Genomic DNA, 19,354 nt, shown 5'->3' with positions numbered 1-19,354 from the left:
TGTTTGGTTGTAGTCAGGTTTCACTGATGATTAGAATGTCTGGGTTGTTTGCTGCAATACCTACATGGAAATCTGGAATTTTGTTGTAGATGCTTCTGAGGTTTATGCAGATTAACAGTAGATTGTGGTTAGAATTAGTGGGTTGTGTGTTGGTAATGGTTGGGGCTGATGGGTTAGATGGGGTTTGGTTGGTCTGAAGGGATGGTCCAGGGTTTGGGTGGATGTCTCCACAGAGTGGGCAAGTGGAATTATGGTGAGGGAAGTTGTACCATTTTTTTATATTTATCTCTCAGTTCTGATATTTATATATAGGTCTGATCATTCTCTTTGATGTAGCTGTAACTGAAGAGGTCCTGAGTTCCTAATGGGTAGAAACTGTGTGCAATTTTGTAGCTGATGGGTGGGTGAGTGTTTGTTTAGGAGTTAAGAGTTGGAGAAAATAAAAGTATTGGGGGGATAGAGGTGTGGTGGAATGTGGCAATGGTGACTATGCTTATTATAACTGACACAGTAGACAGGAGGAGTAGCATAATATAAATAAATTAGAGGAAGACAGAGTTAGCTGGTTGGAAGGTATATGCTATTTTTGTTGGAGTAGATTGGGAGAAATTAGTTAGATGGGCCTGGGATGAGTTTGCAAGTTGAGGAGTTAGGCCAGCTGGATGCCTCAGTCAAGTTGGTTGGTTGTTTTGTTGTAGGGGGTGGGGGATAGAATGGTATAAGTTTAGATTGCCTGAATCACCTTGTGTTCTGACTGTGCTTCTCAAACATTTTGGAAATATAGAGTATATTTTACTGCATTTATTAAAACTGTATTTGCCTTAACATTGCTACAACTCAAGTGCTCTAGGTTGCACTGCATCTGATTTGTTTGTGTGTTTTAGCTGCTATTCTGTATATATAGACTTTTCTGTATATGTAGACTAGCTACTTATATTACTGCCTCTTAAATCATTTTTCAGTTGTGCTCTTGCCTTGCTTAATTTAAAAAGTTTTAATTTGCTAATTTTGTAGAGTTTTAATTGCATTTACTGTTTAGGGCTACAGACTCAAGTGCGTTATCCTTTTCTGTGTTTATTTACTGTACTATTGATTGTTTAGCCTGTTTTAACCAAAAAGAAAACAAACAAAAAAACAAAAAAAAAATACTATCTTGTTTGCTCGTTTCCCACCTTTCCTAGCTAGTATAGTCCAGATCCCAGGCTTTGCTTGTCTCAGGACTTTATTTTCTGTGTTCAGAGCTATCCAGACCTTGCTGTGGTAGTGGGAAGTCCTACTGCTTACTGGTGGGAGTGGTGAACATTGTTCTGCCTATCTAAAACTAGAGGAGTGGTTTCCAGCTATGAAATTATAATTTTATTAGCCCTTTTGGACTGATTTCTATCCCTTTCAACTTTCTGGCTTAAAAACGTGTGTGTTTGCACATATTTCGCATTGTGCAGCACCGCAGGGCTATGGTTAAACTATTCCAGGTGCCAGAAAGTCTACTCTTCAAATTTTCCCTTAGAACTAGCTGGTTTCTCAGTAGTAGCACTAAAATCTGAACCCCTGTGACTAGCACTTGCTCTAGAACCTGCTGGAAAGCAATAGGAAGCCTTAAACTGATGCAAGCACTCAACTCTCCTTGTCAATAAGGAGAAATTAATCGTAGACACTAAACAGCCTATAATTGCAAAGTACCTTGCAAAGGTAAGGGAAACAGCTCTTGCGCTTTACAAAAAAGCACCTAAACAGGAATGTCCAAGGGTCAACTTCCGGTGATTTCTCCTGTCCACCTGTTGAATCTGGGCATACTGGGGCAATGCAGCAACTGCCTCATGTACACAGACAACCCTCTCCTCCTACCACCCAACACTACAACCTGCAAGAGATGCAATTACATAGCCAAACTGGAAGTAAAGCTCTCTCCAGCCAAGATTGTGCTAGACAGTCAAGAGGGGAAGGTTAACACCTGCACTACACCTCAAGCAATACATAGCCCTTCAAAACCCACACCATCAACACCCACACATAGCAACACTAAAGCCACATATGCAGAGGCCCTTAACATTAACCTGCCCAAGCAACAAGGACCTCCGAAGCTGAAATGCAAACAAACACCAGTCACAACCAAAGTGACACATAGCTCACAACACCAGTGTGCCACCCAACAACAGCCCCTAAGACAAGACAATGTACCCAACACTTAAGTCATAGGTGACTCTATAGTCAGGCACACTGATGTCCCACTCAGCAGGCTGAACAAGGAGAACATTACAGTCAGCTGCCTGTCGCGTGCCAAGCTCTACCACATAACGCATGCACTCAAGTCACTCCACAACAAGCACAAATACAACTCTGTCATTGTCCATGTTGGAGTGAATGACTTGAGATGTACCTCCCTGGACTACATAAAAAGAGACATGGAAGAGCTCTCGGATCATGTGGCCCAGGCAGGTATGACCCTAGCCCTGAGTAGCATCCTACCTTTGCCCAGAATGATAGCACAGTGTAAGGACAAAATGATTGACTTCAACAACTGGCTAAGCTTCTGGTGTCATTCTAAGGGGATCCAGTATCTGTCTGCCTGGGAAGACATGATTAACAAACCACGATGCTTTGCAAGAGATGGTCTGCACCTGTCACCCTTGGGATTCAGGTTACTGGTTAAAGCTCTTGCAACCCCTATAGTGCCTTTTTAGGCAAGGTTCTAAGGACAATACCACCACTGTAACAGATTCAAGCATGCAAAATCTGAAGGTAATGCTACTCCATTCTAGAAGTCTAAACTCCTAAAAATGGAGGACATTGATATCTGTGCAGTAACTGAGACCTGGTTCAAGGCACGAGAGAGCACCCCTGCAATACCAGGCTACAACTCTTACCACACTTTTCGGCCACCAAACCAAGACCGAAACATTAAAGGTGGAGGAATGTCCATATTCACCAAGGATATTCACACCTCCAGGCTAGTTGCCCAACACAATGCATCTGAAATTCACCAGGTGCAACTAACACTAGGTAAGACTCCAATCCAAATTGTAGCTTGCTACTGATCCCCCACCATGCCCCAAGATTCTCACTACGCCTTTTCTAAACATACTGGAAAATATTAAGATACAACCAAACACCCTAATACTGGGTGATTTCAACTACCCTGCCATTAACTGGGAAAACTACTCGGGTACCAACATCTTTTCCCAACAGTTCTTGGAATTCATAAATTCCAATGCCCTGGATCAACTAATCCATTGTCCTACCAGGGGGTCCAATATCCTAGACCTGGTCATTACCAACATGGGAGATAGATGCTCCACACCAGTGGTCACCCCCTCATTGGTCAGGTCTGACCATAAGCAAATCACCCTTGACATCCACATCCCACCCCCACCCCCCCCACCCCCACCCCAGTATGGAAACCTCTGTAAAAAACTTCTCCAAAGCCAACTTCATGCTACTCAAGTCAGACATGACAAACTTCATGACACCCACACAAACAGAATCTGAAAGTTTGACTGCTGAATCCTACACTAAGGCACTGTACAAGCACATCCACTTGTGCATGAATCGTGCCATCCCAAATAGAGCCAAGATGCTCTCCTCCAAAATAAGGAAGGCAATCTGGTGGTCCCCTGCCATAAACAAACTATACAACAGAAGGAAGAAACTGTTTCAAAAAAGAGGAAAATCCCAGGATGCAAAAAACTCCCTTACCAGCCTCAGTAAGAAGCTGAGATCCCTTATAAAATCCTCCAAAGCTAGTTAAGAAAATAAAATTGCCAAAATTCCAAAGACAACCACAAGGCATTCTATAGTTATGTCAAGAATCTAAATGGCAATGCTCAGATCTGCTCTGAGCTACAACAGAATGGCATTAAATATACTGATCCCAAGAACATTGCCAATATCCTGGCAGATCGATTTAGTGCCACCTTCACCTCCCCTCTCACCCCCTAAAGGGCCCATTTAAATACCAAAAGATTGCCAAATTCTGGTAATCATGGCCACACAGGTAGAAACCGCACTCTCCAAAGCTAAGAATACAGCATCCATGGGACCAGATGACATCCCGGGGTGTGTACTAAATGAACTACAAAATGAACTGGCACCTCACCTAAGTGTCATGTTTAATCATAGCCTCACCTCAGGCTTTGTGCCCACTGAGTGGTGCACAGTTACAATTATCCCACTTCACAAGAGAGGATCCACCTTAGATCCGGGAACTACCATCCCATCAGTCTGATGAGCCTGATCTGCAAGGGCATGGAATGCATTATCATGGAACTTATAAACAAAGACATTGGCAACCTTCAAACACTGGACCTCACCCAGTTTGGGTTCGTGAAGTGCCGATCTTGTCTCCTGAACCTGATTGTCTTCTTCGAAACAGTCTCCAGAGCTGTGGACGAAGGTAAGGCAGTCCACACAGCCTATGTGGACTTCGCCAAGGCCTTCAACACCATCCCCCACTCTAGAATCATAGATAAACTTACTAAGCTGGGCATAAATCCCTACGTCACTCGATGGGTTGCCAAATGGCTTAGTGACAGAACCCAGACTGTAAAAGTAGCTGACTCCAAATCCAGCTCCAGACAAGTGACAAGTGACAAGTGGTGTACCCCAGGGTTCAGTCCTGAGACCATTCTTATTTGTCATCAACTTCTCTGAAGTACAGGCCAACACTAAGGGACTCTGGCTAACAAAGTTTGCAGATGACTACAAACTGGGAGCCATTACTGAATCCCCAAATGATGTAGCTATTCTACAAAAGGGCCTTACAGAAACAGATGCTTGGTGCCACAGCCATGGGCTCAAGCTTAATGACAAGAAATGTATAGTTATCCCCTTTGGGAAAAAACCATGTCCCCATGAATTACCACATAGGTGGCAGTACACTAAACACTGAAAGTGTGATGAGAGACTTAAGGACACAGGTGGACAGTGGTCTCATCTTCAATAACCACATCACCACAACAGTCAGGAAATCCTTCTATGTGGTACACCTCATCACTAAGGGCTTTTCATCCAGAAAAAAGAAGGTCATTGTCCCACTGTACTTATCCCTCATTAGACCCATTATAGAGTACAACACCCCATTTGGTATGTACCTCACAAGACATCTGCAACAGCTGGAAAGGCCACAGAAATACCTCACTAAAAGAATCACAGACATAAAGCAGATGCCCTATGTTGACCATCTAAAAAAAACTCCAGCTATACTCTGTGGCATATTGTCTACTCAGAGGTGATCTCTGCTCAACATACAAGGCCATGTCAAATCCTGAGCTGTTGGACATGCTATACTTAAAGAAATCCCAATCCCTCAGAGCCACACGCTCCAGGGATCTAAACCTTGCCATCACAATGAACAAAACATGCTGGAGGAATAGTTTCCTGACCCAGAGACTCCCCATACTCTGGAACAGACTTCCTATACATGTGAAGCAGAGCACCTCCTTGGCCCTCTTCAAAAGGAACCTTGACGACTGGATGAGAGATAGGAAATTCACTTTGGGGATCAATCAGTCGCCCTGCTAGACAGGGGTCCAGGGAAGTAATATTGTGGGAAGAAATACCCAGGGAATTGTTATGGCTAGGCTTGTATTGGCCCTAAGGCTGATAGCCTAGTACCAACCTATGAAGTGGAGCTGTGTGGGAAAAAATGGGTAGAGTAGGAGAGTGGAGTGAGCCAGAGAGTAGCAAGGGCGAATATGGTGGGCTGAGAAGATGGTACAGCTGCCATGGGTGAAAAAAATATCTGTAATCCTGAAAGTTATAGAGGAATGGACAAAAAAATTGCATTTAACTGTTGAGGTGAAAGATAAGATTTAAGTGTATTATGAGTATGTGAACTACAAAGGTGTTCACATTTAATGCTCAAATTAGAAGTTGTTTTCTCATTAGTTAATGAAAACTTCAGGACATGGAAAAAGGAAGAAGCAAATCAACAAAGAACCGTCTATACAGGCAGAGAGGGAGAGACAAAAGGAGTAGCTTGAAACAGCAATAAAGTATGTGCAGCTCATTAATTAGAGGGAAGAGGAGGGGAAAGATTAAGGTGCAGTGGAGGCTATTTTTGATTCTGCTTAAAATAGCCAAAAAGCAGACCACTAAACACTGACCAAGCAGAGAACAGACATTAAACTTGGTACCATTTTCAACAGAACATGACTAGGATAACAGAAAAAAACAAGTAAACTCCTCTTACACTGAATAAAAGACAAGTCTGGATGCATTTTCAGGCCTGGATGTTGCATTTAATCTGCTGCAGTCTTTGGGCTGGGGGAGGGGTGCAATCCATGACTATACCAAATTAAAGACAAGTCTGTATGCATTTCCAGGGCTGAATGCTGTATTTTTCTGCCATAGTCTTAGTAGTGGGGGTGAGGTGTGGGGAGGTGCAGTCCATGACTCTATGGTTGGTACAAGTGGGTGAGGGTGGACAGTTGTTGGAGGCTAACTCTTCAAACGAGTAAGCTGCTAAGGGTTGATCCAGTAGTCAGGGACTTGGGGACACATAGACAGTAATCTAGCCTTTGCCATCATGTGTCTATGATGAGGAAATAATTCTGTGTTGTTGTGCAAATTACAAACAAAGTTGTGGCATTTACGCTAAAGGAGGTCATTGTTCCACTATATCCGTCATTATTCAGACCTTCCATTAAGTATAGTGCCCCCTTTGGTATATATCAAACCAGGCACATCAGACCATTGGAATGTCCACAGAGGTTCCTCACTAAAAGAATACAGGACATAAATAACATGTCCTGTGGTGACTACCTCAAAGTCCTATCCCTGTTTTCTGTCTCTTACAGGCTGTTGAGAGGATACAAGGCATTGTCAGATCCCACTCTGATGGACCACCTACATATCCGCAAAACAAACAGCACCAGAATTACCCATTCTAAAGAATTAAACCTTGCCTGTAATATAAATAGGACCTGCTGGAGAGACAGGTATGTATCCCAGAGACTACCTCTTCTCTAGAACAGGCTCCCCATCCATGTGAAGCAGAATTCTTCCATAAACCCATTTCAAGTTTAACTTGTAGACAACTGGATGGGGAACAGGAAATTTATCTCTGGTTTGGCACATGTGTCTCTAATGGACATAGGCAGCCTGCAAATGTTTCATCTCCCAAGCCCCTGCTTACACTTACCAAGGGTACCAGAGCTTGACAGAGATTTGGGTTGAATTGCTGGATTTAAAGAGGTCCCAGTAGTCAATTGCACAGTACATACCCATGAACACAGAATGACTCATAAGAGTGAATTATAAAACATTAAATACTTCTCCACTAAAAAAAAACTTCATCACTAAACACCAGCTGCAGAACTGATACCAAGGGTCCTCTTGGTAGTGGTACTGTCAGAGAAAGGGTTTATAGCAACATAAAGGCAGGGTTAGGGTAAGGTTACATACATGAATAAGAAGGTGCAGTGTTTTATTTTAAGGTTTTGACAAGTTAGACAAACCTTAGTTTATTGTGTTGTGTTTTGAAGAATCTTTGTTCAATTTACTTTTACTCAGATGAAGAAAACAGATCATGTAGATCACATATGTACATACACACACACACCATCACACACACATATCATATACAATAATTAGGTAATAAACTGCATAATTTATATTCAGGCTATCTAAAACACATTAATAAATTATCACAGGATCATAAGAAGTTACTAGGCTATTGGCCCTGAGGCCCTTACAAGCCTAGCCAAGAATTTAGGCCATGTTACGACAAGTCAGCACCTGATGCCCTTGTCCAGCAGGGGCACAGGTGGAATCCCAGGGATGTATTTTCTGTTCCCCCATCCAGTTATCCAGGTTGTGCTTAAAAAGGGTTAATGAGGTACTTGGCTTGATGTGGATGGGGAGTCAATTCCACAGAAGGGGGAGTCTCTGGGACACAAATATGTCCCTCTATCAAGTCCTATTGATGTCACAGACCAGGTTGAGGTCATGCATGCAGGTTGCTCCAGTGGAGCTTGACTTGCGGATATGCAGCAGTTCCATCAAGGTGGGGTGTGAGATTGCTTTGTATGCCAGACAGAGGTCACCTCAGAGGAGTCTGTATGAGATTGAGCAGAGGGACAGGGCCTTTAGCCTAATTTGTAAGGTAGATATTTGAGGCCCTCGATTCTCCTGGTGAGGAACTTCTGTGGTCTCTCCAGCTGCTGCATGTGCTTTGTGAGGTACATGCTGAAGGGGGCATTGTACTCAATAATGGGCCTTAAAAGGGAAGAATACAGGGATATTATGACCTCCTTGTCCCTGGATGAATTACCCTTATTAATGTGGTGGGCCTTGTAGAAAGCTTTCCATACAATGGAGACAATATGGTGGTTAAAAGTCAGTTTTCTATCAAGCTGTGTGCCCAAGTCCTTCACTACTGATTGTTTGCTTAGGGCCTTGTTATTAATGTGATAATTTGTAGGGACATCACTCTCCCCAAAGGGGATGATGATGCATTTTTTTGGCATTCAGTTTGAGGCCATGTTTCTGGCACCAGTCATTTGTTTGGGTGAGACCCTCTTGGAGGATGTCCACATCACTAGGGGACTTGATGACAGTGCCCAGCTTACTATCATCTGCAAACTTGGTCAGCCATATCGCACTGGTTTTGGCTTGCACCTCAAAAAAATATATCCCAAACAACATGTTGCTTATTTGCTTAAATATAATAAAATTCTCATGAGTTAAAAGAGGGAAGAAAACAAAAAAGAAACTAAGTAATCAGCTTTTAATGCACAAGCTCAGAGATTCTTAAACTTTGTTAATACCAACATCCTGGAAATGGCTGGTCTATTCTCCTATGAGGGGTACAAGCATACTTGACCTTGTACTCCCAAACATGGGGGCTCAGTATTCCTCAACCAAAGTTATGGCTTTGCTAGTCAGATCTGACCATAAGACAGTATTGCTTGAAATAAAAATTTTAATCTGGGGATCCAGTGAAACTAAAAGATTTTAGGAACTATTCCAGGGTTAACCTCTGTCTACTAAGTGACACCTTGGATAAATTCCAAGCACTCCCAAATCCAGTAAACACCATAGCGTATGCTGAGCTATTTACAGATCTCTGTTCAGCCATATTGATAGCTATATAGAATCAACTGTGCCCACTCTTATTAGAGTAAGACAAACTCAAATGACAAGCCACCCAGTGGAATCACAATATCAGTCTGTTATACAACAAAAGAAAAAAAAAATCTTGGCCAAGCATAGCAGGAACAAAGCCATACATACTAAAAGCCCCCTAACCAATCTAAGAGGCAGCTAAGAAAATTAATTAATACGTTAAAGGTTACATTTGAAGGAAAAATAAGGACAACTACAAAGCTTTCTACACCAATGTCTGTAACCTCAGGGAAAATGCACAAAACTTACTGTAAATGGTATCACCCACACTGAACCTGAGGCCATAGCTGACCCCTCCTCCCCCAGAGAATCCAAAGGAAATACTGCACACCACAATCCCCCCAACCAGTACTAGGGAACATATCATCAGTGCACTTTCCAAGGCCAAAAAAAGTGCATTGATGGGCTCTGTTAGCATCCTAGGTGCTTAATAAATAGCATGAAACATGATTTCTCTGGTCCACTTGAATCACTTTTCAGTTGGAGCCTTCTGTCAAGTTTGGTGCCCAAGGAACTGAAGATGGTGACAGCCATTTTCCTACATGAAGGATGTCCAACCACTGATCCGGGTAACTACCGGCTCATAAGTTTGACCAGCCTCATAAGTTGGGCCATGGAGAGAATCATCATGTGAATGATAAATCAGGACATTGGTAACCTGAAAACACTGGACCCATCACAGATCGGCTTTGCTAAAGGAAGGACATGCATATTAAAGCTGATGAACTTTTTTGAGAGGGTCACCATATCACTGGATGAAGCAAGACTGCACACAGCTTACTTCGACCTGGCGAAGGCTTGTTGATACAATACACCACTCAGGCATTATAGACAAGCTTATAAATTTAGGCATAAACCCTTTTATCAACCACAGGATAGCCAAATCACTCACTGATAGGACCCAGGAGGTCAAAATATGTATGGCCACCTCCACCTAGAGGCCAGTCACTAGTGAAGTTCCTCAGGGCTTGGTACCTGGCCTGATCCTTCTTGGCATCTATTTCTCTGAAATGGAAGGAAATGCGGAATGAATACATTTGCAGATGACTGCAAGCTGGAGATTATCATTGATTCCCTGCAGACACTAGCATTCTTCAAGAAGGTCCATCTCTGGCTAACAAATGGTGCCAAAGCCATGGCCTTAAACTCACTGCTAAGCAATGCATAATTGTACCCTTTGGGAAGTCAACTATTCCAGCTAATTACCATGTTGATAATATACCCCTAAGAGTCAAACCAGTGGTCAGGGAGCTGGGTCCGCACACAGACAACCTTATCTTGCACTACCATGTGGCCACCGTGATGAGGAAATACTTTTATGTTGTGCAACTCATAAGTATGGGTGTGGCATCTAGGCTCAAACAGGCCAGTATCCCACTGTACTCCACCCTTATCATACCAATCATAAAGTTCACTGCTCCCTTCAGTATGTACCTGACCAGGCATATGCAGTAAGTAGAGTGACTTCAGAGGTTTCTTACAAAAAGAATACAAGGCATAACAAATCTGCCTTATGCAGAGCACCTTAAACCCTTTCCCTCTACTCAGTCTCCTATAGATTGTTGAGAGGTGATTTATGACTGATTTACAAGGCATCGGCAAACCTCACACTTATGAATCTCCTGCATATTTATAAGTGAAACAGTACCAGAAATACAATTCTATGGACCTGAATTTTGTCTGTGATTTAAACACAACATGCTGGAGAGACAGATATGTATCCCAGAGTCTGCCCCTCCTATGGAACAGGCTTCCCATCCATGTGAAACTGAATTCATCTGTTACCCAGTTTAAGTGCAACCTAGATCAGTGGGTGGGGAGCAGGAAATGTACACCAAGCCTAGCACTCATGTCCCTTGCTCACAGAGGTAGCTTAGATATGCCTGGCCCTCAGTCTCCTATTTGGCTACAGGACATCATTGTTCTTTTGGGAAAATTTGGCTAGGCTTAGAAAGGCCCCCTGGGTTGAATCTATGAACTAAGTAATAAAACCAATAACTTTTGCAACTTCATAAGAAGATGGGAAAACATACAAACATTATTACAGTGATCCTGGCCTAGAACAAACAGCCATTTAATGCTATCTTGCAGCTTAGAAGAATTTTATAACAGAAGAGCTACTTTCAGTATAATGTCCACATCAAAAAATTGTGTTAGGAAAATCATTTTATTCCACCTAGGCAGATTTCACTACTCACTTCATATTAGTCCTAGAAGTACGAAATTCCTTTTGCAGAGATGTAAAGTAATGTACGCAAAGATGTCAGATATCAATAATGTGTTCATTGCTATTTGTTAGCCATTTTATTGTATTCACTGAGACAGACTGTACGATATTTCATGCAGTAAAACGTTAAAATGTAATATATGTTAATGCCCTTATATACATAAACATGTGGTCCATATTACAATGCATCTGTTAAAGCCCTAATGTATAAAATTTACTTGTGTTAACATCCAGGTAATGTTACTTTGTATCTACTCAAACACCAAATATGATATTTGCTAAACATGCTAACATAGAATGGGCATGTTACAATGGATCCTCTGAGAAACTAAACATTGACAGCTACTTACTTTTTATCTGCTGACAAGGAAGACACACAGTAGTGATCCAATACCAGTAAGCTGCTAATATGGGCAGATATGTGGCTTCAGTGCAACAAAAATATATACACCATCAATGGATGGTGGCTTACCTCAGCTGTACCCTTATGTGGGGGAAAGGGGCTTGATGTCGGGAAGGGATGAACCATAAAATAGAAAGAAAATGTGCCAACACACACAGAGTCAGTGTTACATTGTATCTGCTAAAGTGCTTCATACTACAATAACAACTATCTAGTCTAAGTGTGCTGACACAGAGTATAAACTTTATTAATGTTTTATCCCCTAAGGGCTACAGTGAAGAAAGGGCTTAATTCAGTGAAAAACAAAATTATGTCTTTCCATATCACTGATGCAGTATTCATCACCTAAGGGATCTCCAGCCAAGGATAGCCCAATGTCCGCCCAGTATACCAAAGCTTTTATATCCTCCCATTGTCATGTCAGCTGTATGCTTCCCGCCCAGGTGTAGAGCATAAAGGGTGCATATGCAAGTTGGACACTCAGAATTTCTTTACTGCCAGTCTTAACTCCATAGTTGAACATCAGTCCAAATGCCATTTGCCGGGCTGGTTTTTACTGATAACCAAAAAAGACTTCAATTGCCTGTTCCAGTGCCAATAAAGGATTCTCGATGATGAAATAAACTTTTCTTAAAACTCTTTTAATAACATTTATTCAGTTCACAACACGATTCTGAAGAAGTTCCTGGCTTGTGGAAACAAAAGTGCTTAATCTGTGTTGTAAACTGAATATATTTTACTAAAAGAGTTTTAAGAGAAGTTTGTTTCATCATCAGGAATCCTTTATTGGCACTGGAACAGGAAACTGAAGTGCTTTTTGGTTATCGGTTACATTTGTAGCTTCTGTGTTTCATTTGTTTAGTAGCTGTTTTTTACTGACCATTTACAGATAAGTTCCCTGTTGGGGGTTCCTTCTTTTTCTCTTTCTTTACTTGTGTACTTCGGGTTCATGTCACCCAGCAAGGGAATATGTCAGTGCAGGACAGAGATTCCCAATAAAGATCATCACAAGAAGAATTTGTTTTGTCTAGGGGCTTCACATGATCATACCCAGTGTACAACTTGTCATGTCTTTGTGATCAAAATGCTTCACAGCTGTCTCTTCTCTCTATTTAACTTTTGACCTGAGGAATCATGGCTGAGTCCACCGGTCCGTGGGTACAGCTGTCTCTCAAAAAGAAGAGCAAGAACTCTTGGTCTGATTCTGCTGTTGTCCAGCCTACTCCGGATGTCTGGCTTGAGGTGAGCGAAGACCCTGAAGACTGTTCACTGCAGACATTGATTTCCTCTGCCATGACCCTATAGGAGGCTGGCATGAAACACCCTCTGAGGCAATGCAAGTGTCTGCAGTGGACACTGAGGGGGAACAAATTCTACAAGTGTCCTTTTTCAGACTCCACTGTGATTTCTCTTTCTGCAGACAAGCCATCCATCTTTTACCCTCTTTTAAGCTCCCTCCTTCAGATAAAGAAAGTAGGGCTATGGAGAGGCTGGGAAAAAAGTATAACTTTTGCCACCCTGGTCTTCAGAGCCACTAATGATCAGACCCACATGACCAGGTAAGTCTTGGCTCTTTTGTTACAGCTGGGGGTGAGTGATTGTCTGGCCTTCCTGGCTGAAGGAAAGACACTTCCCTGGTTGTACATCACTCCATCTCTATCAAATGCAATTATGATTAGTTGGTGCATCCAGTAGAACTGCTTCTGGTTCTATTATGAGGAGGTACTCTTCTTGGCTTTGCCTCCAGGCTTTACCTGATGATATTAATGCCAAGCTTCTACATGCTCCTTTGTATAACCAGAATCTCTATGGAACAACTGATCATGATCTGTTTAAGACTCTACAAGACAAAGGTAATGTGATCCAGGATCTTAAACAAATGTTTGTTTCTCCCATACCCAACTTTCAGATAAACTATCTTTCTAAGTCTGCCTTTGTGTGTAGGCAGTCTCATTAGCCTTCTAAGGGGAAGAGGGATCCTAAGCATATTTTTGCTGATATACCTACATAGACTTTTAAAATGCAAAATCCCCTTTTCAGGACAGATTTGCATCCATCTGACATATTTTATACCCTTCCCTTCAATGAGGTTCCCCTGCCCCTCAGGCATTCCCTATCCCTCCCTGTCTGGCAATAGATATATTCAGATTGTTGGGTTCTGTTTATTATCCATCATTGTTATTTTATGGAATGTAAACCCCTTCCCCATTCTCAGATCTTCCTCAGCCTCTTCCAGACCAACTTCCTCATTTCTCCAGAGTTCTACTGGATTTACTGGACCAGGGCACTGGTTCCTGTATCCCAAAGGGGACAGGGTTTTACTCTAGAATGTTTTTGGTTCCCAGAAAAGATGGATCCTGGAGACTAGTACTAGATTTTTTTCTTCATAAATACTTTTTTAAAAGATTTCATCTTTTTGGATGCATTCCCTCATACTTCCACAGCTTTTCTGGAATCCCTAGGCCTAAAGGAAGCATATCTTCATATTCCTATTCACCATCTATTCAGGAGGTTTTTACATTTCTCTGTTTGCTCCTCACATGTTTAATTATTTGCTTTGCCCTTTGATCGTTCTATGACTTCAAGAGTGCTCACCAAATATCTGGCTCCTGTCATAGCCTTTTATAGGCTTCAGGGAATCCTGATATTCCAATATCTGGATGATCTGCTTCTTTAGGCTCCTCCTTCTGTTCCAGCCTTTTTCAGCATCTGAATTTTACCATACTCCTTCTGAGTAGTCTGGGATTCACCATCAGTCTCAAGAAGTACAGTCTAATTCCTTCTCAAGGCTAAATTGTTTGGAGAGCAAGATTCAGATCATTCCATTGTTGGCTTCTTTTCCTTCTTCCAAAGTTCTATCTCTATTAACCTACTTCCAGTGTCTGCCCCCCTTTCTCTCATTTTGGCAATGACATTTCTCAGAATCTTGGGGTTCATGGCATCTGCTACTCACATGGTACCCTTTGCCAAGCTTCACATAAGGAAACTTCAGTGGTACCTAAAGGCAGTGTGGCTCCAGCATTGCCATCGTCTGGAGTTTCCAGTTCTCTTACTTCCTTATCTCAAACTTGAGTTCACTTTTGGATTCGGCAGGTCTCCCTTAATCCAGGCCTGCATTTTCAGATTCCTGCCCTTACTCAGGAGCTGTTCATAGACACTTCTGATCTGGGGTGGGGAGCCTCTTTCAGAAATTTGAAAGTTCAGGATCTATAGCCTCTTCATCAGAGGTCAGACCACATCAACAAAAGGAAAATAAGGGTCCTTATTCTTGCTTTCCAGGCCTTTCACCCTGTTTGTTCTCCAGGCCCTTTACAGGTCTTTACATACAACATCACAGTCATGTGGTACATCAGCAAATGGGGAGGTAGGGTACAAAATCTTCTCTCTTTTGTAGATTAGCCCTTCAGGCCTAGGATTTGGCTAACCACCATCAGATAACTCTTTGGTTGCTTTACATTCCTTCAAAACACAACCTGGTGGCAGACTCCCTGAACAGATGCAGGACACAACCTCACAAATGGATGCTTCACAGAGAGGTGTTTCTGGACATAGTACATTGGTGGGGTATTCCTCAAATGGATCTTTTTGTCTCTCCTCTGAACAGGCAACTATCTTGCTTTTGTTTAAAGTCCCAAGTCCTTTGACTTGGAAGGTGGATGCGATGTCTTTTTCTTGAAAGGGGATATTTCTGTATGCTTGCTGTCCTCTTCCCACTACTACCCAGGCTCCTACACAAGACTGGGAAGGACTCCTCCAAGAATCTTGCTGGTGACTCCCTTTTGGCCCAGACAGCACTGGTTTCCCCTTCTCTTTCACCTGGACAGGACCGATAATCACAAGTTACCTCACCAGATGGAGCTTCTTAAGACAAGAGGTCTCTCATTCACCCTCACTCATTAACTGTCATTTTGGGTGATAAGCTTTTGATCCCATTCAGACACTTTTCTTGAGAACATGCTTAGGGTACTGTAGGTGGCCAGGAAACCCTGAACCAGAAAATCCTATATGGCTAAATGGAAAAGACTTTCTGTTTGGTGTCTCAAACATCACCAGGATGCTGTTGTCCCTTTGGTCCTTCCTTACTTGTGTGAACTGCTTCATACTGGCTTGGCATATTCTTCTGTTAAAGCTCATTTGCCAGCAGTCTCTGCTTGTCTGCCTTTGATCTCACCATTGGCCTCTCATTTTGAGGTCAAACTATTCCTTAAATGATCCTTCATAGCAGGCCTTCAAGAAAGCATATTCTTCCCTCCTGAGACTTTAAGATCGTTCTTGAAAAATTGAATCAGGCTCCATTTGAGCCTGCTTATTCTTCTTTGCAACACTGTACCTGGAAAACTGTTTTATTGGTTGCCTTTACTTCAGTCAGGAGCATGTCTGACCTTCAGAATCTGATGACATCTCTTTCCTTTTTGATTTTCATAGGAATAGGGTGTCTCTGAGTACTAATCCTTCTTTTACGCTCAAGGTGGTCTATGACATGTCTCTTTATCATTCTCCAGCTTCCTTCCTTTTATCCTTCTTTGCAATCTGCTATGTATTATTTGAATGGCATGAAAGACATAAGCAAATCTGAACAGATTTTTTTGTTTATTTTCATTCCATGATATTGGGTTTGGCAGTTTCTAAGCAAACCCTTTTTTCCTGAATTTCTAAAGTCATTTCCTTTTGTCATTCTGTTTATGGTAAGCAGCTGTCTGCTTCAGTCCGACCTCATTCTATGAGGGCAGTAGCCTCTTCTGGTGCTTCCTTCAAGGGTTTTGATACTAGATCCATCCTTGAAGCTTCTACTCCGTCCTCTTTCCACACGTTTACTAAGCATTACAAGTTGGATGTCATTTCCAGAGCCCATACAGGCTTTGCCAGGGCTATTCTTCATGGGTTTGTAGAGGGCTTTTCTGTGCTTTCTTCCTCCCACTGTTTATAGTAGCTTTTGTAATCTCCCACATTATATATACTGCAATAGTGCTAAAGGACATAGTACAGTTGTGTAAAATCTTACATAACAGCAGATGTTATTTTTTCCACTGTTGCCGTATTCAGACCCTCCCTCTCTCCTGCCCATTATTTATCTTTTTATATTGGGAATCCTTTGCTGACCAAAGCGTCTTTACCGTCATGCCATATTTTCTCTCCTGTTTCTCTTTCCTCCAGGATGTTCATGTTCTCCTGGGGATGCTCTAGTTGTCCTGGGGCACTTCAGTTCTGAGTATCCAGCACGTGTCATCTTGATGCCCCACGCCCGGGTGGGGATCATATGGCTGACATACAATGACGGGAGGATGTAAAGGCTTTGGTATACTGGCCAAACATTGGGCTATTCTTGGCAGGAAATCCCTTAGGTTATGAATACTGCAATGGTGAAAAGAAGGACATCTACTGTTATAGTAAGATTTTTCACAATTGTGCTTTCTTCTTAACATCTTTAGTGTTACTAATACTTTGAGTTCTGTAGCCTTGCAACAGTGTCCCTCTTAACATGAATTTTCAGACTGATTGGGGGGGTTGTTCTAACAAGGTTTGCTTGTATAGTCAGATATCCTGTCAAGCTGCTGCTACATTAAGAAGACCGTTTCTTTGGCTTTATTAAGAAGAAATTATTTTGTATGTTTTGGTAAATGAGAGGTAGCAGATCTAATGTGAGAAATGGCTGAAGAATGGATTTTGAAGGTAAGTAGTGGCAAAAGTTATGTGGCCATGCGGATGTTTGTGCCATAAAAGAGAAATGAAAAAAAAGAAGATGAAGACTGAAGTACCCTAGCTAGTGTCCCTAAAAAGCAAATAATAGGGCAAAGTACCCTAGCTAGTGTCCCTAAAAAGCAAATAATAGGGCAAAGTATCCTAGATAGTGTCCCTAAGAAGCAAATAATAGGGCAAAGTACCCCAGATAGTGTCCTTAAGAAGCAAATAATAGGGCAAAGTACCCCAGATAGTGTCCCTAAGAAGCAAATAATAGGGCAAAGTACCCTAGCTAGTGTCCCTAAAAAGCAAATAATAGGGCAAAGTACCCTAGATAGTGTCCCTAAGAAGCAAATAATAGGGCAAAGTACCCCAGACAGTGTCCCTAAGAAGCAAATAATAGGGCAAAGTGCCCCAGATAGTGTCCCTAAGAAGCAAATAATAGGGCAAAGTACCCTAGATAGTGTCCCTAAAAAGCAAATAATAGGGCAAAGTACCCCAGATAGTGTCCCTAAGAAGCAAATAATAGGGCAAAGTACCCCAGATAGTGTCCCTAAGAAGCAAATAATAGGGCGAAGTACCCTAAATAGTGTCCCTAAAAAGCAAATAATAGGGCAGGAATGAAAAACCTGAAAATGAGACAAGTATAAATGCAGACCTCCTTGCTACAGGAAACAATTTTACATTTGTTAGTAAAGAAGACTGGTGATTCTTTGGGGTGCAAAATGTGAAAGTAAGTAATATTACTAGTAATAGTGGCCACTGAGATAAAATACAGGCTATTCTGATGTGAATGTCTTAAAAGATTCCATCACAGCTTTTTTTTTTTTTTTTACAGCATATAAACCAACCTTTGTGATCCGGAAGCACAGAGATATGAGTGACACTATCCTACAGCTTTCAGCAGAAGTGGGAGTATCCAAATAACGTTGCCACTTACACGGCCTCTACAAACTGCCCGGAGAAGTCTGATCTTCCATGCAGAATTGATGTGACTGGTTAGTAATGAAGGGTACAAACTGTTAACTGGTACAGATGCTTGCCACATCATTCAAAATGGATTGGTGTCCATGGTTCTCAACTACCAGATAAGTTCCCTTTATTCTAACTTATTTTTTTCATTCTCTCCCACTTTCATCTTTTTCCACTATGGTTAATAAAAAGTTACCCCCTTTTTTACATGACTTTACATGTCTTGCTTTATGTTTTTTACCTCCTTTCAAAAATACAATGCCACTGCTGGTATATCCTACTTTTTAAACTATTCTGGGTCTTATCAGTATAAACAGTGGGACACACTCTGCAGCAAGCTAAATAAACCACCATAAGGTGTTACAGTTAAACCTTTGTTGGGGTAAGTCATTTACCATTTTTTAATTGCCCCCAGTGTTGAAATTAATAAATTTGTGCCAACTGCATCACCTGCATTTATGTGTACCATTATAACCATGCTGACAATCAGTAGTATTTACAACCGACTTTTCAAATAATCTCTTATAATTAAATTTGTTCTTAAACACCAAGATTGGTTCTTTATCCACTACATCTGGTGATACACAAAGATGAAAAAAAATCTATTCCAGTGTTCATAGAGCACCAGCTTAATGGCTTGTGAATCAACACAATAACTGACCGCGCACATACTCTATCAAAACTCTTAAACCTCCATACCTCTTTAAATGAGGTTGTATTATTCAGGAAGGCTTGATTAGAAATAAGGGGGTAAAGACATTTTGTGTCTAGCCAGTGAAATATCCATAGCACATTCTTCTACCAAACTATTAGGGTAGCCCTTCTAATATAACACCATTTTAAATGTATTAATTTAATTTATAAACCACATCTAATGTAAGTTTAGATATTCTAGTCATCTGATTTTTTAGCAATCTCTTTTTTTTGTGATACAGTTGGCAACTAGAAAA

The 19,354-nt window shown here is 41.6% G+C and overlaps 2 protein-coding genes across 13 annotated transcripts in view; one reads left to right on the top strand and one right to left on the bottom strand.

Moving 5' to 3' along the window:
* Positions 1 to 19,354, top strand: part of CIZ1 (CDKN1A interacting zinc finger protein 1) — a 2,016,138-nt gene that overhangs the window by 221,818 nt on the left and 1,774,966 nt on the right. For both annotated transcript variants that reach the window (XM_044058876.1, XM_044058878.1), the window contains one exon: positions 18,271 to 18,430. The gene's annotated coding sequence lies outside the window, so the exon portion shown is untranslated. The remainder of the gene's footprint in view (positions 1 to 18,270; positions 18,431 to 19,354) is intronic.
* Positions 1 to 19,354, bottom strand: part of DNM1 (dynamin 1) — a 1,092,771-nt gene that overhangs the window by 465,335 nt on the left and 608,082 nt on the right. The window lies entirely within an intron of this gene.

The sequence above is a fragment of the Protopterus annectens genome, chromosome 16.part0 (assembly GCF_019279795.1).
Source record: "Protopterus annectens isolate FY-2018-M chromosome 16.part0, PAN1.0, whole genome shotgun sequence".
Lineage (NCBI taxonomy): Eukaryota > Metazoa > Chordata > Ceratodontiformes > Protopteridae > Protopterus > Protopterus annectens.
Note: the sequence above shows the minus strand (reverse complement) of the source record. Positions and strands in the feature narration are given on the sequence as shown.